Raw genomic sequence first — 23,681 nt, 5'->3', positions numbered from 1 at the left:
CTACGTTTATTTTTACATTTTTGTCGAAGCGTCTTCTGCATCCTCTCAGTTGGGTAGCACCAACGATTTTGCACGGGCCCCCCCAATCTTGCCTCGGTCGGGAGATGCAAAATCAAATGTTGCATTGGATTAAAGAAGCCCGGTGGAAAGATCTTCTCTAACTTGCAGATCAACTCCGGCGCCAACTCTTCCATTTCTTCTAGCACGCCAGGCGATAGTTCTTTCGCACAAAGAACACGGAAGAAATAGCTGAGTTCTGCCAGTACTAGCCATTCATCCTCAGGGATGAAGCCACGCAACATCACCGGCATTACCCGCTCAATCCATATGTGCCAATCATGACTCTTGAGACCAAATATCTTCAATTTATCAAGACTGGCTCCCCTCTGTAGATTCGCTGCATACCCATCGGGGAACATCAACTGCATTTTCACCCACAAGATAATTTCCCTCATAGCTGGCCTTCCAAGATTGAACCATGCCTTTGGCTTCGTCCAGTTCTGCTTTCCTTTCGGTTCTTTCATGTTTTGTAACGGCCTATCACATAGCGCCTCCAGATCGACTCTAGCCTTAGTATTATCCTTTGACTTCCCATCTATGCCGAACAATGTACCAAAAAGTGCCTCGGCGATATTCTTCTCAGTGTGCATCACGTCGATGTTGTGTGGGCAAAGGAGGTCTTTGAAGTAAGGCAGATCCCATAAGCATGTTTTGTGAGTCCAGGCGTGCTTAGAATTATACCCCTTGAAGTACCCTGGACGCTCTGGATCTGGCTCGAGAGCGTTTAACTGATCCAGGGTCTGTTGGCCTGTCAATGCAGGTGGTGCAGAGTTTTTGACAACTCTACCTCTGATGAAGTTCTTCTTGTCTTTCCTGAACTTATGGCGAGGATTCAGGAACTGTCTATGCATGTCGAAGCAAGAAAACTTGCGACCGGCCTGAAGCCAACGAAACTCAAGAGCTCCCTTGCATGTGGGGCACGGGAACCTTCCATGCACACACCAGCCAACGAATAGCGCATACGCCGGCAAGTCATGCGTCGAGTACATGTACCAGACACGCATTATGAAGTTCCGTTTGCTATAGGCATCGTATGTCTTGAACCCATTATCCCAGGCTTCTTGCAATTCGTCCTTAAGCGGTTGCATGTACACATTCATATTTTTCCCCGGATAGTTGGGCCCTGGAATTATCAACGTCAGGAAAATGTTCTTTCTTTGCATAATCTGTCCGGGGGGAGATTGAGTGGAAAGACAAATACGGGCCAACAACTGTATTGGGCTGCCGTCATACCAAACACACTGAACCCATCCGTGCTGATGCCGACTCGAGGATGCCTCGGATCTGCCGCTTTGTCACCATGTAATTCATCAAACTTTTTCCACGCAACACCATCCGATGTGTGTACAATCATCAGATTCCCATCTGCATCTAGTTCGGTTCTTTTGCCCGTTTTGTGCCATGTCATCTGTCTGGCCGTCTCTTCGACCATGAAAAGACGTTGAAGTCTTGGTACGATTGGCATATACCGAAGAACACTAACGGGGATTTTGGTCTGTGTCTTCTCACCCATACCGTTGTCTACCACAACATACCTGGAAGACTTGCAAATGGGACAATAGTTCAAGTCCGCATAGTCAAGCCTAAACAAGACACATCCTTTCTCACAGGCATGTATCTTATCATAGGGCATCTTCAGTGCACGGAGGATTTTGTCCGACTGGTACAGGTTTGCAGGCATTACATGGCCTTTGGGTAGAAAGCGTCCAAATACTGTCATCATTGCATCGTAGCATTCTCTGCCCAAGTTGAACTGAGCCTTCAGAGCCATTACTTGTGAGATGGCATCCAACTGACAAAGCTCAGTGTGCTCATGGAGCGGACGTTTTGAAGACTCCAACATTTCATTGAAGGCCTTTGCAGATTCCTCCATCTCCTCGTCCGAATCCCGAGCATCATCAAAGTCTTGCACCATGTTTTCCATCCCGGTACCATGCTCGTCGGTGCGACGACGATCCACCTCAGCTCGGTCACGTTGGGCAGACTCACCATGAAATGTCCACACCGTATAATCGGGCGTAAAACCACTCTTCTGCAGGTGTTTGCCCATTTCAGCCTCTGTCCTCTTTTCCCAATTGCCGCACCGTAAACAGGGGCACCAGGTTTTCCTCTGGCCATTTGCAAATGCGGCTCGCACAAACCCCTTGGTTTTTGTGAACCATTCAGTGCTCCATTTGTTCTGACCAGTGTGACCGGTGTACATCCACGCACGATCACTCATCTTGACTTTCAGAGCTACTAGACACACAACAAATATATATATATATATATATATATAATTCACCATGTATATATTCATCAGTTGATCTACTTTGTCAATTTTATTACGTCCATGCAACCTACACTCTAATAGGTAATGATAGGTCCTAATCCCACCCGAGTATGTTTAGATTGGGTTCATTTTCCCATGCTATGCTCCGGATCCTACGCAAAATTTCGGCAGCACCTCCCCGCTGTTCTCCTGATACATGTCTCTGCAATAAACAGAGAGGATGTGTACCCAGAGAACAACAGGGGAGGCACTGACGAAATTTATGCGTCGGATCCGGAGCAAAGCATATGGGAAAACGAACCCAATCTAAACATACTCGGGCTGTCCATGGATAGCGTTGGACAATTCGAAAGAATCAAGGTTATAAATATGCAAATGCATGCATATTTATAACTATGACGCTTTCGAACGGGAGACACATATTGGTTACGCATACTGATGATTCAAGACACATATATAGCTAGCTATCAAGTTTCATCGGAATAGATCAGATAATTACTGGGGGAGGAGGACATGTCATTTGTGCTCACCCATGAACGAAGGGGCAGAGCTCGTCAAACGCAGGGCGAGGTCATCGAACACCAAACAACTGCACATTTAAAACTACCCGATCAACACAATTATATATGATGTTTTTCATAACAAAATCGAAAGATATATGACCTAACTAATAATTCACAAATATATGACCCCATTGGCTTCTGGAAGGCCAAAGAACACCTTTTCGGGAGGTGTCGGGGGTCGGGGTGTCGTGTCGGTCTCGGGGTGCCGTGTCGGGGTAGGGGTCGGGGTCAGGGTCTCGGGCTCGGGGTGTCGGGTCGGGGTGCCAGGTCGGGGTCGGGGTGCCGTGTCGGTGTCGGGGTCAGGGTGTCGGGTCAGGCTCGGGGTCGGGGTGTCGGGGTCGGGGTCGGGGTCTCGGTGTCGGGGTCGGGGTCGGGGTCGGGGTCTCGGTGTCGGGGTGTCGGGTCGGGGTGCCGGGTCGGGGTCGGGGTGCCGTGTCGGTGTCGGGGTGTCGGGTCAGGCTCGGGGTCGGGGTGTCGGGTCGGGGTGTCGGGTCGGGGTGCCGTCTCGGGGTCGGGGTGTCGGGTCGGGGTTGGGGTGCCGTGTCGGTGTCGGGGTAAGGGTGGGTGTGGTGTCAGGGTGTCGGTGTCGGGGTGTCGTGTCAGTGTCGGTGTCGGGGTCGGGGTGTCGGGTCGGGGTGCCGGGTCGGGGTCGGGGTGCCGTGTCGGTGTCGGGGTCGGGGTGTCGGGTCAGGCTCGGGGTCGGCGTGTCGGGGTCGGGGTCGGGGTGCCGGGTCGGTGTCGGGGTGCCGTGTCGGTGTCGGGGTGTCGGGTCAGGCTCGGGGTCGGGGTGTCGGGGTCGGGGTTGGGGTCGGGGTGTCGGGGTCGGGGTCTAGGGGTCGGGGTGTCGTGTCGGGGTGCCGGGTCGGGGTCGGGGTGCCGGGTCGGGGTCGGGGTGCCGTGTCGGGTCGGGTTTTTTTCCTCTTTTTTCCTTTTCTTCTTCTTCCTATTCTTCCTCTTCTTCTTTTTTCTCCTCCTCCTCCTCTTCTTCTTCTTCCTTTCCTTTTTCCTCTTCTTCTTCTCCTCCTCTCCTCTTTCTTCTTCTTCTTCTTCTTCTTCTTCTTCTTCCTCTTCTTCTTTTTTCTTCTCCTCCTCCTCCTCCTCTTCTTTTTTCTTCTCCTCCTCCTCCTAAAACTAAACCTAAAACTAAACCAAAAACTAAATCTAAACTAAAAAGGAAAAAAAACAGAAAAAGGGGGGCTCACCTGGGGCAGGGCCGGTGGAGGAGGGGGGCGGGGCGGTGGAGGAGGCGGCCTGGGGCGGCGAGGGGCCGGGCCCGGGGCGGTGGGGCGCGGGGCGGCGAGGGGCCGGGGCGCAAGGGGTGCCGGGGCGGCGGGGGACCGGGGCGGGGGGCGACAGGGCGGTGGGGCCCTGGGGCGGCTGGGCGACGGGGCGGCGGGGGCGACGGGGCGACGGGTGGTGGGGCGACGGCGGGCGACGGGCGGCGGGGGCGACGGGCGGTGGGGCGGCGGCGACTGGTGTGGGCGGCGGCGGCGGCGGGGTGGGAGGAGAGAACGGCGAGGAGAAAGTGAGTAACGGGCGGGGGGGGGGTACGGGCCGTTAGGTAGTGCCCTCTTTGCCGTCCGCCTCTCTTTGTCGTCCGCCTTTTTGCCTCTTTGCCGTCTGCTAGCAGACGGCAAAGAGGTGGGCCGTTATGTTTTTCCCAAACGAGCGGGGGGTGGGGGCCACCTCACTCTTTGCCGTCTGCCAGCGGACGACAAAGATTCTTTGCCATCTGCTAGCAGACGGCAAAGAGCTCGCAGATGGCAAAGAGCTTCTTTGCCGTCTGCCGTTTCTTTGCCGTCCGCTTTTGGGTAGCTTATGGCAAAGAGCTTCTTTGCCGTCAGCTAGCAGACGGCAAAGAGCTGGCAGATGGCAAATTAGCTGATTCCAGTAGTGAATGGATCATTTATGAGCTAATCTTGGTAAAATGGGTCATTTTAGAGCTAACTTGGGTAAAATGCATCATTTTGGGGCTAACCTAGGTAAGATGGGTCATTTTGGAGCTAACCTAGGTAAAATGGGTCATTTTAGAGCTAACATAGGTAAAATGGATCATTTTGGAGTTAGTCTAGGTAAAATGGGTCATTTTAGAGCTAACTTGGGTAAAATGGATCATTTATGAGCTAACTAAGGTATAATGGGTCATTTTAGAGATAACTTAGGTAAAATGGATTGTTTATGAGCTAACTAAGCTAATTATGCCATTTTTTACATAAGTAAGCTAAGTACATGTCATTATTGAGCAAACCTAGTTAACTAAGCATACTAGAGCTAACTTAGGTCATTTTGGAGGAAACAAAGCTAAGTATAGATCGTTTTAGAGCTAACTTAGGTAAAATGGATGGTTTTGGAGGTCAGTAAGCTTATTAAGTCATTTTGGAGGAAAAGAAGCTAACTCTACGTCATTGTGGTAAGCATATTGGAGGAAATAAGGCTAAGTCTAGGTCTTTATGCATTTGTTAAGCAAAACACTAGAAGAAACTTACCAGCGCCCACCATCTTTCAACACCTGCCATGACAAAGAGTAAACGAAATTAGTACAACATAAAAAAAATACCGACATGAATAATAATATGTATATCACTTAAGTGTATCATCATCAAGTACAACATAAAAAATTGATTACCTGACACTACTAATAATCTCGATCACTATCATCAATAAATGCATAATCATCATCATCACTATAATCAATGACGGGCTCATGGGGTTCAGTGGCATCAACATGTGGAAGGCCACCTTGACGTAATCGGTCAAGCATTGACAGGTCATCCGCAACAGTAACCTCTTCTTGTTCCGGCTCTTCTTATTCCTCCTCTAGGTTGATGTCGGATTCACTATCGCTGTCTACTTCAATGTTTTGGGGTGAAGTATAGCGGTTCTTGAAACGCTTTTTGGAAAGACGTGTCTCTTGGAAGAATTCTCCTTCATATGTGTCTGGGTTAATGTGAGGTTCATAATCCTCTTGCTTTGGGGGAGATAGTCTAGCACGTGGCGGCACTTCATAAACGACATCCCAACCTTTCAGATTTGGATTAGTTTGGCAGGCCCACGGTAGATAGAATACTTGGGTCGCCTGTTGAGCCGTAATATAGACATCAGGAACATCTAAATGGCTGCTTTGTTTGATTTCAACTAGCCCTATATGTTCATGAGTCCTTCTAGTCTCCTTCGGCTGAAACCAATAACATTTGAAGAGTACGACATTCGGTGGTTGTCACCATAGAATAGAAGTTCATAAATTGCTTCAACTCTCCCATAATACTCGGTACCTCCTTCGCCGATAGCAGATACACAACAATTTGTAGACTGTCAATCGGCCATAGATAGCTCTTTGCCATAGGTACGAAAACGATACCCGTTGATGTCGTATTTTTCAAATGAACGGACCTTATAGTCAAAACCATTAGCGACTTGTCTCAATTCGGCGCCCATAGATTCTGAATTAGCCTACAAGTTTAATACGAAAGGATTGTTGCATTAGGCAGAAATTAGCGAATGAAATGAAATGGTCTAATAGAAATTACCGTTTGTTTGAACCAAGAGATGAAACCGGGATAGCCGCCTCCTTGCTTTGCGAGAAGCTCATACTCTTCGGCGGAATCCTTTTAGATCACCGCTCCATACGCTCTTCCTGGATATTTCATACAGTACCCAGAACTTACTCGATGTACGGCCGCACTTCTGTCAGGTGGTTGAAGATATACAACGTAATGGTCCGCCATTCTTCATTATCCAAAGATACTGGTTTCGAACCACTGGCTGGTGCGAGATTCCCTTTGAATAGGCTGAGGTTGGATCCACCCTTTTGAGGTTCGTCAGCATTGTACCAAGGTTTCGGATTATGCAAATGACGATTTTTGGCTTCGTAGTGTGCTGTCACGAAGTTTGCTGCCTCCTCAGTGATGAATGCCTCAGCCATCGATGCTTCAATTCTACGTTTATTTTTACATTTTTGTTGAAGCGTCTTCTGTATCCTCTCAGTTGGGTAGCACCAACGATTTTGCACGGGCCCCCCAATAGGCTGAGGTTGCAAAAAGAAGAAGTCTTGCACCATGTTTTCCATCCCGGTACCATGCTCGTCGGTGCGACGACGATCCACCTCAGCTCGGTCACGTTGGGCAGACTCACCATGATATGTCCACACCGTATAATCGGGCGTAAAACCACTCTTCTGCAGGTGTTTGCCCATTTCAGCCTCTGTCCTCTTTTCCCAATTGCCGCACCGTAAACAGGGGCACCAGGTTTTCCTCTGGCCATTTGCAAATGCGGCTTGCACAAACCCCTTGGTTTTTGTGAACCATTCAGTGCTCCATTTGTTCTGACCAGTGTGACCGGTGTACATCCACGCACGATCACTCATCTTGACTTTCAGAGCTACTAGACACACAACAAAAAAATATATATAATTCACCCTGTATATATTCATCAGTTGATCTACTTTGTCAATTTTATTACGTCCTTGCAACCTACACTCTAATAGGTAATGATAGGTCCTAATCCAACCCGAGTATGTGTAGATTGGGTTCATTTTCCCATGCTATGCTCCGGATCCGACGCAAAATTTCGGCAGCACCTCCCCGCTGTTCTCCTGATACACGTCTCTGCAATAAAAAAAGAGGATGTGTACCCGGAGAACAATAGGGGAGGCACTGACGAAATTTATGCGTCGGATCCGGAGCAAACCATATGGGAAAATGAACCCAATCTACACATACTCGGGCTGTCCATGGATAGCGTTGGACAATTCGAAAGAATCACGGTTATAAATATGCAAATGCATGCATATTTATAACTATAATGCTTTCGAATGGGAGACACATATTGGTTACGCATACTGATGATTCAAGACAGATATATAGCTAGCTATCAAGTTTCATCGGCATGAACACCGGAACAGAGCAAATAATTAAGGGGGGAGGAGGACATGTCATTTGTGCTCACCCACGAATGAAGGGGCAGAGTTCGTCAAACGCACGGGGAGGTCGTCGAACACCAAACCTTGCAGCGATGAAACAACTGCACATTTAAATCTACCCGATCAACACAATTATATATGATGTTTTCCATAACAAAATCGATAAATATATGACCTAACTCATAATTCACAAATATATGACCCCGTCGGCCTCTGGTGTCGTGGGTGTCGTGTCAGGGTCGGGGTGCCATGTCGGGGTGGGGGTTCTGTTTCGGGGTCGGGGTGGTCGGGGTCGGGGTCGGGGTGTTGTGTCAGGGTGTCGGGGGTCGGGGTGTCGTGCCGGGGTGTCGGGGTGGCGTGTCGGGGTCGGGGTCGGGGTGTGGTGTCAGGGTGTCGGGGTGTCGGGGTCGGGGTGTCAGGGTGTCGGGATCGGGGTGGGCGTGTCAGGGTATCTTCTTCTTCTTCTTCTTCTTCTTCTTCCTCTTCTTCTTCTTCTTCTTCTCCTCCTCCTCCTCCCTCCTCCTCTTTCTCTTCCTCTTCTTTCTTCTTCTTCTTCTTCTTATTCTTCATCTTCTTCTTCTTCTTTCTTCTTCTTCTTTTCTTTCTTCTTCTCCCTCCACCTCTTCCTCCCTCCTCCTCCTTCTACTCTTCTTATTCTTCTAAACTAAAACTAAAACTAATCTAAAATAAACTAAACTAAAAATAAAACTAAAACTAAACTGAAACTAAAACTAAAGTAAAACTATAACTAAAACAGAAACTAAATAAACTAAAAGTAACTAAAAGAAACTAAATTAAAACAAACTAAACTAAAAAAGGGGGAAGATCACCCACCTGCATAGGGGATCGCCGGTGGAGGGGGAGGCGGCGGCCCAGTGGAGGGGGAGGCCGCGGCGGGTGGGGGCGGCGGCGGCCTGGTGGAGGGGAGTCCGCGGTGGGTGGGGGCAGCGGCGGCCTGGTGGAGGGGGAGGCCGCGGCGGGTGGGGGCGGCAGCGGCCCGGTGGAGGAGGCGGCCGTGGCGGGACGTGGCGGGGACGGCCACGCAGGGGAGGGGAGGGGGCGGCTGGCCGGCGTGGAAGGGGCGCCGCAGGGGAGGGGTGCGGGGCGACGGGGCGGCGGCGGATGGCGGGGCGACGTGGCAAGGGGACGGCGGGTGGTCGGGGCGACAGGGCGAGAGGCGGTGGGTGGGCGGGTGGTGGGGGTGGCTGCGGGTGGCTGGTGGTGGGGCGGCGGCGGGTGGCGGTGGTCGTCGGGGTGGGGAGGACAGAAAGAGAGAGAGAGAGAGAGAGAGAGAGAGAGAGAGAGAGAGAGAGAGAGAGAGAGGGAAGGAGGCGGGTGGGGGGACGACCGTTAGTTAGGTTATCTCTTTGCCGTCCGCCCCCCTTTGTCGTCCGCTTTTTTGCTCTTTGCCGTCTGCTAGCAGACGACAAAGAGGGGTGCCGTTAGGTTTTTTCTAAACAACTCGTTAGTGGGGCCCACCTCTCTCTTTGCCGTCCGCCAGCTGACGACAAGGATTCTTTGCCGTCCGCTTGCAGACGGTAAAGAATTGGCTGATGGCAAAGACATTCTTTGCCATCAGCCAGTTCTTTGCCATCCGTGTTTTGCAAGCTGACGGCAAAGACCTTCTTTGCTGCCTGCCAGCAGACGGCAAAGAATAGGCACATGGCAAATAAGCAAATTCCAGTATTGATGGTAGATATTCTCTCCTCGCACTGGCGCCGAGCGGCTTGTTCGACCTTTAACTCAGCAGCTGCCTTCTTGACAGCCGCATTGCTCACTCTGGCTTGCTCCTTGGCCCGGGCAAGTTCAACCCGAAGGGTCTCAACCGCAGCACCACAATCTGCAATTACGCATGCCCCAGTATATAATTCTCAGCTTCGTGCTCATATTATTATACATGCATAAGCTGTCTGCCCCAAAACATACCTTGTGCCTCGTCGAGCCACCTGTTAACAAGAGTAATATCCTCATCCGCTGACTCAAGTTTCTGCTTTAAATCTGCAACTACCGCAGCGTGGGCAGTCGTCATTGACATAACAGCTTGTTTTCAAAATAATCATGTCATTTCCTGAGCATATCTTTTTAATCCTCTGATCGCCTCCCTGTGGAAGCCGACCAGAGTCTCAGGGGCTACTATCTATACACAGGCGCATTCTGCATGTAAAGTGTGGTTAAGATATTGCGTTACATACCTCGAAGCCTCTTAGTAGGCTCGTGAAGGCTTCATTCTATCCGCTTCTTGCGGCTAGAATCCTCTCAGCTACCGTACCCATTAAGGTACGATGTTCCTCCGAGACGGACGCATTTTGCAACATGTCCATCAACGTATCCGGCGCCTCCGGATTCCTGGAAGCGGCTGCGGTACGAACTCCATTCGAAGGGATATGTTTACTCGACCCTAGAGTCGTCTTCGGTTGTAAACCGGATAGTCCGGGGCCTTTATTGTTGGTCCCTGTAGGGGCTGCACACCCCGGACCCTTGACGACTGAAGAATCACGTTCGGGCGATGCCTGCATTGCCCCCGCACCACTTGATGATCGGGGGAGACCCTGCAGGACGACACCTCGAAGTCGTCCGCCCTAAGGGGCGAGGAAGCATGTGGAGGTGTCTCGCTTTCCATCATCTCCGGAAGCAGGTCACCCGAGGACGAAGACTATTGAGGAAGACTGCGGGCCGGACTGCAAACATATATTAAAGGTGTTACCCTTGTAACCTGAAAAAGAACGGGATATGTCTAGAATACCCTTGTTCACTTACGATTCGGCGAAAGGCTTGTCCTTACGGAGGAACTGTGCGGCAACGTCGCCTTCTGAACCCGAACCATCTGACAGGGACATCTTCCCTCTCTTGGGAGCCTCCACCTCCAAATCTGCGGAGTCGGTCCTTTTCTTCTCATAGGGAGAAGGGATATCAGCTTCTTCTTCCCCTTCGTCTTCAGAAGAGGGAGTTCCGGTCTCCCCGGACATAGCATCCGGTGTACCTTTAGAGTGGAAGCCACCTTGGCCCTTTTGATCTCCTCTTTGTCCTCCTTCGCCGCCACTTGATACGGCGCCGGGGCCAACATCCTTGTCAACGCAGGATCAGCTAAGTCTTCGGGAAGTGGAGCCGAACACCTAATTTGTTCCGCTTTCTTTATCCATTCCTGATCGAAGACAGGTTTCTCAGTATATTGATACGGGATAATCAACTAAGTTGTGTTCACGAATCGAGTGCTTACCGAGGTATCCGTATGGTTGCAGTCGAGGCCAATGTCCTCGGTTGTGTCCGGCCACTGCTTTCGGGTCCCAAAGAATAACTTCCACATCCCTTTGTGCGTTGTGCCGAAGAAGTGCTGAAGGGTCCGTGGTCCTTCTGGATCGAACTCCCACATACGGAGAGGCCGCCGCTGGCATGGTAGGACCCGGCGGACTAGCATTACCTGGATCACGTTGATAAGGCCAGTGTCCTTTTCAAGAAGGCTCCGGATACGGCTTTATAGCGTCTGGACTTCATCAATTGATCCATAGTCCAGCCCCTTATTAATCCATGATGCGAGTCGTAATGGAGGGCCAGATCGGAACGCAGGTGTAGCTGTCCACTTGGTACCGCGGGGTTCAGTAATGTAAAGCCACTCCCGCTGCCATAGGTTGGAAGTTTCCGTGAAGGAGCCCTTTGGCCAAAGAGTATTGGCGAGCTGGCTCACCATAGGACCACCACACTTCGCTTGCTCCCCGTCGACTACCTTCGGCTTCACATTAAAGGTCTTAATCCATAAGCCAAAGTGTGGGGGAATGCGGAGAAAGGCCTCGCACATGACAATGAATGCCGAGATGTGAAGAAAGGAGTCCGGAGCTAGATCGCGAAAATCTTGCCCGTAATAGAATATGAGGCCAGGAACGAAGGGGTGGAGAGCGAACCTAACCCCCGAAGGAAGTGGGAGATGAATACGACCCTCTCACCGGATCTGGGTGTAGGAATAACCTGCCCCTTAGCAGGGAGCCTGTGGAGGATTTCCGCGGTCAGGCACCTTGCCACCCGGAGCTTCGCGATATCCTCCTCTGTGATAGAGGAGGCCAGCCACCGGCCTTGAGGGCTGGGTCCGGTCATGACTGGGAGGCTTGGAGCGATTAAGTTGAAACCTGGGTGCTGGAGCTCGAGGTTGGAAATGTTGAGGAAGAGGTAGGCATAGAGGAGAAAGACGGGTCTATGCCCCTTTATGAAGGCGATGAATATCGAACGCCTCCTCATGGGCCTTAAAACTTGCCTATTCCCAAGGAATCGTGCCAACGGGGCGGTTGGATTACCCACGCCTGTATTGATGAGAATCCCGCAATAAGGGGACACGATCTCTGCTTTGACAAGACATGCTAATAAAACCGCATCTCAAAACGTGGAGCGGGAGGTTAAAACTGGTTCAAAATAATGACCGGGCAGGGCCGTGATGTCACGCTACAAAAGTTGTCAGTAGATTGGACTCGTGAAATATTATACTCTCTGCGTGTGTGTGTGTGGTACGTATTTTGCAGAGCCGGACACGTTTTCTGTGTTTGAAGGCTGTTTTGGAGTATTCGGAGGAGGAACCCGCCTTGCAATCCCGAAGACAATCTGCGCGCCGGACACATCCACTACTAGGAAAACCCTAGTAGTAACGCTTGAAATATGCATAGCAGTAGCGTTTGGTCCAGCGCTACTGCTAGCGCGCCACAGCTATGTTGTAGCAGCAGCGCTGGTATAGGCAGCGCTACTACTAAGTATTGTTAGCAGTAGCGCTTCCTGGACCAGCGCTACTGATATTTATCAGTAGCACTTTTTCATGTGAAGCGGTGCTGCTAAGCCAGCGCTACTGCTAGGTGCTCTCCAGCGCTACTGCTAATGTTCCTGCTTTCGCCGACACTCACCCCCTACGTATTTGTGGTGTATTTATACATGCTCTATACAATAGTTTCATCAGATCATACTAAACATACACTATTCCCATCATATCATAGACATACAATAGTCTCATCATACCATCATCATCATCATCATCATTCAACACAAATATCATCAAATCTCGAAAATAGCGATACGCAATAGCGATCATGTCATGTCTTGAATAAGTGCAACTACATGGTCATGGCACACACACAAGTTTCATCATCTCTATAAACCATGATGTAGAAGAGAAGAGCGATCAGCATGAGCAAGAGCGTGACTATGTAGTACCGGCGGTCCCGCCCCTGCTCATGCTGGAGTGTCCACCTCAAGTAACTACTTTCCGCTTCAGCTCTGCTGTTGAACCCTCTGTGGCTAGCATCCGGGAACCTGTGCACCTGGGCCTGAGTGGCTCGCCAGTGGTCGTAGACTCCTGGAACCCTCCCAACGTACACGACATAGTAGCCCTTCGCCATCTCTGATCTATGTATCTGCATCGTGAGTTGATGAATTGAATGATAATATGCAACATAATGTACTTAAGAAAACAAGGAGGCATAATTAGCAAAATACAATCAAACAATAGTAAACATAAATGACGAAGTTCCTCATACCCAAACTAATTAACTAGAGCGATCTACGCTAGTTCAGGACCACGGTTTAGTTACATCACATAGTTTCGTCGTGCATAAATTCAAAGTTTGCCATAGAAAGACAGTAGTGACACATTGTCATCAACAATCAGTCCTCCATGTCGGCGGTTCAATCTTCATAGTTAGGGAGGAAGCACCCGAGCTTCGTGAAAGGCTTCAGGTCCAGACGCTGAGCGAGTAGCAGTGCTCAGACATCTTCCCGCGTGATTGGCCCATGGTAGAACATCCCTGTTGGTTCGAGGACCTGCTTCGTGATCACTTGGGCAAGTTCACACTGTACGTCATAAAACTCAGCTCTGATTCGATGATCTGGTGTCCTTCTATGCTTGTGGCCCAGCTGACAATCTCGGCATCGTTGGTAGTAGGTGACATGCGAAGGCGTTGATTATCCCTTCTGTACTTGAGCAGGTGATGCATGAGGTAGAATCCATCAGCCATACTGGTGTGCGGTTGCTGGATGCAGCAGAAGTCAGTCTTATGACCGAAAGCCAGCCCGCGATTCCTGTACTTTTTCACCTTGATATATCCACCAGACATGCTGATGGTTAACAGGGCACTATAGAGAACACTCTTTATGTGCTTGTAATCCTTTTTCCTGAGGTTCTTCGATGAGTCCAAGTACATCGCATGGGAGTATTTCGGGGGCAGAACGATGAGGACGGCGCTCCCACTACAAAAAAAAGGCACATCCGTGACATTTTGGGCCGAACGAATTTTTTTCTGTCATACTTATGACACTTCTATGACGATAATTGTGACAAAACCCGGTATCATCATATATGTGGTGTGGTCCTACTTCTATGACAAAAAATCATGACAGAAAATGGGCTTTTTGTCCTGGGCGGGCCGGAGACTTAGCTGCATGACATTCTTTGGGCCACTACTAGGAAAAGGCCTACTAGTGGCGCACCAGTTTTGCCTACTAATGGCGCACTACTGGTGCGCCACTAGTACCACGCCACTAGTATTTTTTACTAATGGCGCACCACTGGTGCGCCATTAGTATCTGGTATACTAATGGCGCACCAGGCAGTGCGCCATTAGTATAGGCCACGGTGCGCCATTAGTATGCCTCCCAGGGGCCATATTTACCCATGTGATTTGCCATACTAATGGCGCACTGCCGGGTGATGCGCCATTAGTATCCTTTGGCATACTAATGGCGCACGTTGTGGTGATGCGCCATTAGTATGTATATTAGGGATTTTTTTTCTTTTTTGATATTTGCATAGATTACAAAATATATTATTGGACAGTATAAACAGCACCACACAGCAACAGCAGATTCATCGAATACAATAGAAGATTAGTCTCCGAATACAATTCATCATATTAGTCTCCGAAATCAAAAGACCGAACAAAGATAGAACATTACAAGTCTCGAGACCGCGAGTAGCGAGTTTGTCGAAAGTAATACTAATCCTAACAAGTCCTACTAATCATCATCATACAACTTCTACTCGTTATTAATAACAAGTCATACGATCATCATCCTGATAGTCATCGAACCAACCCTACTTAATTGTTCTTACCACATGATCATCAGTATTAGGCAGGACCTAAATACCCTATTTAAGGTAAAATAGCATAAAACAATATAGACCCTGACTCTCCATTATGGAGAATGGAGATCATCCTGTCTCCAATTCTTGCGCGGCGCTTCCTTTTGCTTCCAAGAACCTCCTTACGACTGTCCATACATTTTTTCCATTCTCTGATTAGCATGTCTCCACTTCTTCTAGAAATCCGGTATGGACAGTTGAGATTCGTAGGATGACCTGGATATAAGTTCAAAACATGAAGGCTGCCATTCTGATACATCAAATGAGGCACACAATCCTCTGGGATTCTCTGTTGAAAAACATAGTAATAACTTCATAGTTAGCAATGATGTACTAGTTTTAGAAGTATGCAAAAGATGCACGGATGTCGTAATAGTAAAAAATCTTACCAGGGTATCTCCATGGTAGTTACCGTAGTTCAACACGTGCACTAGTGGCACGTATTGACCATAATGTTGAGGAGTTTGATTGTAGATATTGTAATTCTCAAGATCAGTACAAAATCCGACCAGATGATTTTTCTCCTGATAAGTTAACTCGGAGCCATCGGTGTAGTGGGTTTTGTCTACCATTTTCCGCACATTTTTTGAACAATCAAAATAAGCTGTCAATGGAAATAAGTTGTCAACTATTTTGAAATAAACAATATAGATTAGTTAATAATTAACTATGTTTGAGAAACTCACATAGCGGTAGAACTGGAGGCGTATCAACAAGGACCTAAATGTCCATATTGTCTTGGTCGATGCCAAGATCACCAAGATCCATGGTGACAAGCATACCCTCATCAAAACCATACATCTTGCAAAATGCTTCCCAATTTTTGCAACCAAAATGGGTTACGCTCTCAGCATTATACAGATTTACTTCAAAATCGACATCATCATGTGTCCTTAGGTGAATTTTCTTCGTTTCAAAATTTTCATGATCTTCAAAATCCATCCTCTCCAAGACATAGCGTCTTGCATGGCATGGGATAAACTATACTCGAATTGTAAAAGATGGAATTACACATTGAAATAGTTGAAGTCATGCTTAATTATGAAAAAAACACTTGTCGTCGTTGCATACCGTTTCAACTTCGAAGGTCTCCTCGAGCTTAATGCCGAAGCGCCGATCATCGTCCAGGTGAGGCCTGTCGCACATACCTCGACCGTCGTGGCACCAGTCGCACTCCCCCGGGAGACTTTCGTCGTCCGATGACGACATTTCCTATGTTCATAATTCAAAACTACATCATCTCTGTTGGGTCCAATAAGATAATCCACAGTGTGGTGAAAACACGCCCTTCGAACTGGTTTGAGCAATTGGTGAATGGAGGTGGTCTATGATTTTCAGTGGTAAGAAGTGAAGTGGTAATTTTGAGAGCTAATGACGAGCAACAGACTTTAGTAATAACTATGAGTAGATATCACACTTCTATATGTATAACACAAGAGGCAGTTGATCCTACTTAATTAAGTACTAATAACTATGAGTAAGATACCCGGCCCATGCATTAGTCGGAAGTGCCCCATATGTCCTATTTTTAGCAAAGTCATGCTAAAATTCACGGAAAATTTCAGCATGACCTTTGCTGAAAATAGGACATATGGAGTACCCGAATTTGCCGGAACGGAAGTTAATCGACATTCCGGCAAACTCAAGGGCCTCTCGGGGTACCTGCAAAATCGTCACGACACGATGGTCGGAGACGAAACCCAGCAAACTAGCACCACAATGTGCCTGTACTTTCGTATGGATGAAAAGGCCACAGACCATATGGTCCTCTGCTTTCATATGGACAAAAAGCAGCTCAACTTATGTGAGCTTCCATTCCAGATCTAATAGGTCACCCAACAAAATCAGCTCAACTTAGACTGTGAGCAAACTACCTATTGAAGCAAAGGCAAATATCTCTGAAGTCTGAACTAAAGCACGGTTTCCTTGCTAATGATCCACAGTCCCACACTACTGAATGGGTTTTTGTAGAAACAAAACAGACATCACAGGAGAGAAGTCCCAGTGGACAAGTCAGAATGGCATAAAAACATGACTGCATACATTAGGGCACATGTGATTTTGGTACAGCTACACTACTGTAGGCTGCATACATTCAGTCATTCTAAAATTTATTTTAGTCTACTACTAAAATTCAGCACTAGCATATCTTCAACACTCCAATTTCTTTCAGTTTTGGCAGTTTATTTCCAGCTTCAAAATTTATGTGCCTCTGTATGTATGTGTGTGCTGTCTAGATGCCAGCCACAGATCACAGAAAAAAATCTGGAGTCACCAAGCTGGCTAACAAACTCCCAAAGTCCACTAGCAGATCCAATATCTAATTCTATTACACACAACATAGCAATTTAAGAGAATTAGAATAAGGATAGTAGGAAATGAAAAAGAATTATGCTCAAAGAACAATGGTAACAGCAAAATATTGAAACCTTTGGTAAGCATTATATTACAAAAAAACAAGATATGCAGTACTATACAATATCCATAACCAGAAAACAAGACATGCATAGGCTATATTTGAAACAAGATATTCTGCCAATCTTAGTTAACTGAAACTATCTGCAATTCATGTGTTCAAAAATTCAGTTACATTCAGCTGTTGTGCAAAAACTATCCTCACTTTGCTTGAGCACTGCAAAATACCTTTCCTATGCAGCAAGAGAAAGCTGTAAAGCAGGTGATCTCACCTGCAAGGCACCAGGGTTGAGAAGCAACACACAGATGCCTTCTTTTGGGGAGGAAACAGCAGCCCAATTAGTAGTGCCTCGTTGTTAAGGTGCTGTTCAAGCTTCTTATATGGATGAGATGGTATGATTTGTGGTCCTAGGAGATTTAGTTTGGGGGTCATAATCTCCAACCTCATCACAAAATACTACTACTACTGCTGCATATGATTCATGCCCTAAGCAAAATATACTACTACTACTGCTGCATCATATCATAGGAAATAATTGCCACTGATATCATTCCAGCCTCTCAAGTGGAAGATGACCCAGCTAACTGAATTTAGTTTCAGTAAGGTTTTCAGTAAAGCCAAATTAACTGAATTTTCAGTGAATTTAACAACAGGAATTCTCTTGCTGGCATATCTGAGAAACTTTAATTTCTCATAATTTATCAGCATGCTAGTCAACATCAAAGCTCTCCTTGTTTCGAAAGTAACTAGAACAACAATTGCGCAGACCTGGCAATTTTTTTGCACTGCAAATTCACACTGGCATTGCAAATCGTCAGGTGTAGTACTGGCATTGCATTGCAAATTCACCATAATCCCTCATGACAGTTAGATGGAGTAGCACTCTTGATTAACAAGACAGGAACATGGTGGCAGCACTGTTAGATGGAGTAGCAACTAATAGGTGTATCTAGACTTTATGTACTCTTGATTGCAGTGACTTTGGTAGATGTAGGTGGAGGAGTCAGGAGGGAATGGAGGGGAGGAGGGAGGTCGAGGTGGACGCCGGCGGGTCAGGAGGGATTTACCTGGCCGCCGCTTGATTTGGCGCGTGGAAGACGAGGTGGGGGCGGCGGCGCGGGGGAGTTGCAGTGGTGGGGGACGCGGGGGCGCGGGGGAGCTGCAGTGGTGGGGGCGCGGGGGCGGCGGGGGTCGGGGCGGCGGCGTCGTGGGTCAGGCCGGTGAGCGCGCGGGTGGACTGGCGAGGGAGAGGGAGGAATTAGCTAAGGGGGGAAACTTACTAATGGCGCACCCCGGAGCGGTGCGCCATTAGAATGTTTTTTTTGCAATGGCGCACCCACGATGGGTGCGCCATTAGTAAACTTTTTTTTATATAGCAATGGCGCACCAGCCAGAGGTGCGCCATAAGTAATTTTTTATTATTATTTTTGTTGCATCTAATAATTTTTTAGAAAATGAATATGATATGAAACAGTAATAATTTTTTACAAAAACAGTAATAATTTTTAAAAAAATATCATCTAATTTGTTATTTGAAAATATTTATGAATATGAAAAATATCATCAAATTTATTATTTGAAAATATCATCAAATTTGTTGTTTGAAAATATAATCAATTTTTTTTTCAATTTTAGTTGCATTCATTTGTGACGGTGGAGCGGGCCGGGGAGGGTGCGGGGGGTCGTCGGCGGCGGTGGAGCGGGCCGGGGAGGGTGCGGTGGGTCGTCGGCGGCGGTGGAGCAGGGGAGCTAGGGTGCGGTGGGTCGTCGGCGGCGGTGGAGCAGGGGGAGGGTGCGGTGGGTCGTCGGCGGCGGTGGAGCGGGGAAGGGTGCGGTGGGTCGCGGCGGCGGTGGAGCGGGGGAGGGTGCGGGGGGTCGGCGGCCGGTGGAGCGGGGTAGAGGGTGCGGGGGTGCTCGGCAGCGAGGGGGACCAGATCTGGCGAGGTGGGATAGCGATCGAGATGGAGGGGGATCGAGATCAACACTAATGGCGCACCGTGGAAAAGTGCGCCATTACTAGCTTAAACTAGTAGCGCACTGTTCCCTGGTGCGCCATTAGTAGTTTTGCAAAAAAATAAAAAATAAAAACAATATAGTAGTGGCGCACTATGTGGCTGGTGCGCCATTACTAGTTAGAACTAGTAATGGCGCACTGTGCCCTGGTGCGCCATTACTATATTTGGAAAAAAAAAATTGTTACTAATGGCGCACCGTGTGTCTGGTGCGCCATTAGTGTCTTTCACACTAATGGCGCACCAGCACATGGTGCGCCACTGCTACATAGCAATGGCACACCACATGTCTGGTGCGCCATTAGTGGCCATTCCATCTATAGCCCTTTTCCTAGTAGTAGGCCGTCCATGACGGAAAAAACCGTGGTAGAAGCGAGGGCGAGGAAAATATCAGAGTGTTCCCGGTTACGGTGGGTGGTCGGGGCCGAGCGATGCGCGTTTCTCTCACACACGCACGCGCGTGGGTGCGAGGCGTTGGGCTCGAACTGAACCCGAGCGAGGCGTTGGGCTCTAACTGAACCCGAGCGATTGCACTGCAGGCTACGCATTACTGAACCCGAGCGATCGATCGATGGCTGTTAACTGAAGCAAATCGAGCGATTCCTTCGCTACTGCTGCTAACTTAAGCCGATCGATGCTGCCTCTGGATGAACAGTGAGTGTTGCTGGGGTGGTTTGGATGAACAGTTCCCGGTGGGGGTGGATGAACAGGACCCCGTGGTGTTGCCTCTGGATGAACAGGACCCGATCGATCGAGCCGGTTGGTGCTGGATGAACAGGACCCCGTGGAGGGCAGGATGAACAAGACCACCCCGTGGAGGGCAGGATGAACAATAGACGGTGGAGGGCTGGATGAACAGTAGCCCGTGGAGGGGTGTTTGAACAGGAGCCCGTGGAGAGGGCTGGTTGAACAGTAGCCGGTGGAGTAGCGCACGGTGGAGACTGGATGAACAGGAGCCCGTGGATGAACAGTCGCAGGTGGAGGCTGGAGCAGGTCGACGGTGGATGAACAGTAGCCCGTGGAGGCTGGAGGGGGTCGACGGTGGAGATGACCAGTATCCCGTGGAGTCCCGTTTTGCGGTACGCCACACCCCTCCCGATGAACAGGACCCCGTTTCGACCGTAGCGCTCCAACACAAGTCCGTTTCCTTCGTTTTGTGGTACGCCACACACCTCCCGATCAACAGGACCCCCGTTTCGACCGTAGGAGGTCCGTTTCCTCCATTTTGCGGTACGCCAGACCCCTCCCGATGAACAGGATCCCATTTCGAATGTGGCCGGTCGAACACAAGGCCGTTTCCTCCGTTCTGCGGTACGCCAGGCCTCGCCTCCATCGGCTGTTCCGTGCAAGCCCTCCCGATGAACACGATGGCGCATTCCGTTCCGACCCAGCCAGTTGGCTCCCCATGAACACGACTACGACGCTGTTTCTCCGTTCCGACCCAGCCATGTACACGAGCCCTGGCCGTACGTACGCGCGAGTAGGCGTTCGAGACCCCGCCCGTATGTACGTACGTGCCCGTATTTACTTTCTTGCACCCTGGCCGCTGTACGCACGTGTACATGCTACGTGCGCGCCTCTGCTACGACACGTGCGCGCCTCTACATCAACCAGTATGTACGTACACGTTCGCGAACAGAATGACAACGCTATGTACGCTTCGACCAGGTGGGTCCCGACTGTCAGGCACTTCCTTGCGTGCGAAGATGTAGCTGGTGGGTCCCAGTAGTCTGGGGGGCGAATCGTTTTTTTTGCCCGGACGCACTTCCTTGCATGCGAAGATGTAGTTGCTGGGTCCCAGCAGTCAGGGGGAAACGTTTTTTCACGAAATACGATGGCCCGTCCGGTGGGTCCCCGCTCTCAGGTAGAGGAATATTTATTTTGCACGTAATAAGGAGGCACTTCCTTGCTGCGGCCGTGGACCCAGCTATCAACCTCTCCACGTATAGTCCACGTCCGATGGAAGCCGTTCCCTGACCACATTGACCACGCCGCATCGAGAGCACCAGGGCGGTGGACGACGGCGAGGCTTAGGAAGGGGACGACGCGGAGCCAGGGAAGACGAGGCAGTGGATGCCCACGCGTAGAGGAGAATGAGGCTTCACTGGTTCGCTGCCTTGTGAGGCTGCCGTCGCCGGAGAATAACAGGGGGTGTGGGTGAGTAGAGGGATGGCCTGGCCAGCGGTGGGAGTAGTAGGGGGCGGTGAGGCCTCCACCGCATCGCAGCCGGCCATGGGAGGCAGGAGCACGAGGCACAACCGGCGCTGGTTTGGGCGGCTGGAGCAAGAAGACCAGAGGTTGAAGAAGCACTATGGCCGTTGGATGGACATCGTACGGTCAGTGGAGCTAGAATCATGCATATTGACTAAGTTGACAAAGCATTCCATCCCCGTCAACTTAGTAGGCCCACAAGTCAGCCTGCCACTATACTAGGTCCCAGCTAGCAGGGGGAGTATCATTTTTTTGTGCGCAATAAGGAGGCACTTCCTTGCGTGTGAAGATATAGCTGGTGGGTCCAAGCTGTCAGCGGCGGTAACATTTTTTTCATGAAATACAGAGGCCCTTTCGGTGGGTCCCAGTTGTCAGGTGGAGGAATCATTATTTTGCGCGTAATAAGGAGGCATTTAGTTGCGTGTGGCCGTGGACCTCTCTGTCAGCCTCTCCACGTACAGTCCACTTCAGATGCATGTCGGTCGTTGACCACATTGACCAGGCCATGCCGAGAGCACCAGGGCGGTGGACGACGGGGAGGTCTAGGAAGGGAACGGCACGGAGGCAGGGAAGACTCGGCAGTTGTTTCCCACGCGGAGGGGAGTACGACTGTACGAGGGTTAACTGGTTCGTCTGTCGTCGCCGGAGAATAACAGCAGGTGTGCGTGAGTAGAGGGATGGCTAGGCCAGCGATGGGAGTATGGTGGGGCGGTGAGGCCTGCGCGGCAGCACAGCCGGCCGCGGGGAGGAGGGAGCAGGCAGTCCCGTCGGCGCTTGTTTGAGCGGCTGGAGCAGGAAGAGCAGAGATTGAAGAAGCACGACGGCCATTGGATGGACATCCAACAGTCACTGCTTGTGCGTCAACCTTTTTTTACGAAAGCCTCAAATCTGTGGAAAACATCACACAGCCCATCTGCCATTATTTCTAATAATTTACAGCCCATTTGCTAATTTTTAAGGTTTTTTTGGAGCCCATATTCTTTTGGTTAGCATTACAGCCCATATTGTGGCCACGGTTAAAAAATTATACGAAATTTTGCATATTTCGGTGCGGTCCGAACTGTTTTTAATCTCGAAATTTTGAGTCACATTCAAACTGATTTTAAAAATAATGTATATCAATATAAAATCCAACAAATTGTCCACGCATAAAAATCAATGCAATTTAAAATCTCGAAATGAAAAAAAGAAATTTGAAACTAATTGCCAGTTTGATGTGTTTTAAAAATGTACAGCCCATTTCTCATTACTGATAGGCCATTTTCTCGGCCAGCCGAATGAAGCTCTCCTCGTCTTGAAAGATTTGCAGCCCAACAGGCCTGACAAAGCGACTTACTTGGCAAATCACAAAAAAACTGGGTTGTGGCCGTGGACCCAGCTGTCAGCCTCTCCACGTACAGTACTCTTCCGATGGAAGTCGGTCGTTGACCACATTGACCACGCCGCGCCGAGAGCACCAAGGCGGTGGACGACGGCGAGGCCTAGGAAGGGGACGACGCGGAGCCGGGGAAGACGCGGCAGTGGATGCCCACGCGGAGAGGAGTACGAGGGTTCACTGGTTCGGCTGCGGTGTGAGGCTGCCGTCGCCGCAGAATAACAGGGGGTGTGGGTGAGTGGAGGGATGGCCTGGCCAGCGGTGGGAGTAGTATGGGGGCGGTGAGGCCTCCGCGGCAGCACAGCCGGCCACGGGAGGCAGGAGCAGGCGGCACGACCGGCGCTGCTTTGGGCGGCTGGAGCAAGAAGACCAGAGGTTGAAGAAGCACTAAGGCCGTTGGATGGACATCGTACGGTCACTGGAGCTAGAATCGTTCATATTGACTAACTTGACAAAGCCCTCCGTCCCCGTCAACTTAGTAGGCCCACAAGTCAGCCTCCCACTGTGGTGGGTCCCAGCTGGCAGGGGGTATTCATTTTTTTGTGCGCAATGAGGAGGCACTTCCTTGCGTGCGAAGATATAGTTGGTGGGTCCGACCTGTCAGCGGAGGGAACATTTTTTTCGCGAAATACAGAGGCCCTTCCGGCGGGTCCCAGATGTCAGGTGGAGGAATCATTATTTTGCGCGTAATAAGGAGGCATTTCCTTGTGTGCGGCCGTGGACCCAGCTGTCAGCCTCTCCACGTA

This window comes from Triticum aestivum, chromosome 1D, assembly GCF_018294505.1.
Source record: "Triticum aestivum cultivar Chinese Spring chromosome 1D, IWGSC CS RefSeq v2.1, whole genome shotgun sequence".
Taxonomy (NCBI): Eukaryota; Viridiplantae; Streptophyta; class Magnoliopsida; order Poales; family Poaceae; genus Triticum; species Triticum aestivum.
Note: the sequence above shows the minus strand (reverse complement) of the source record.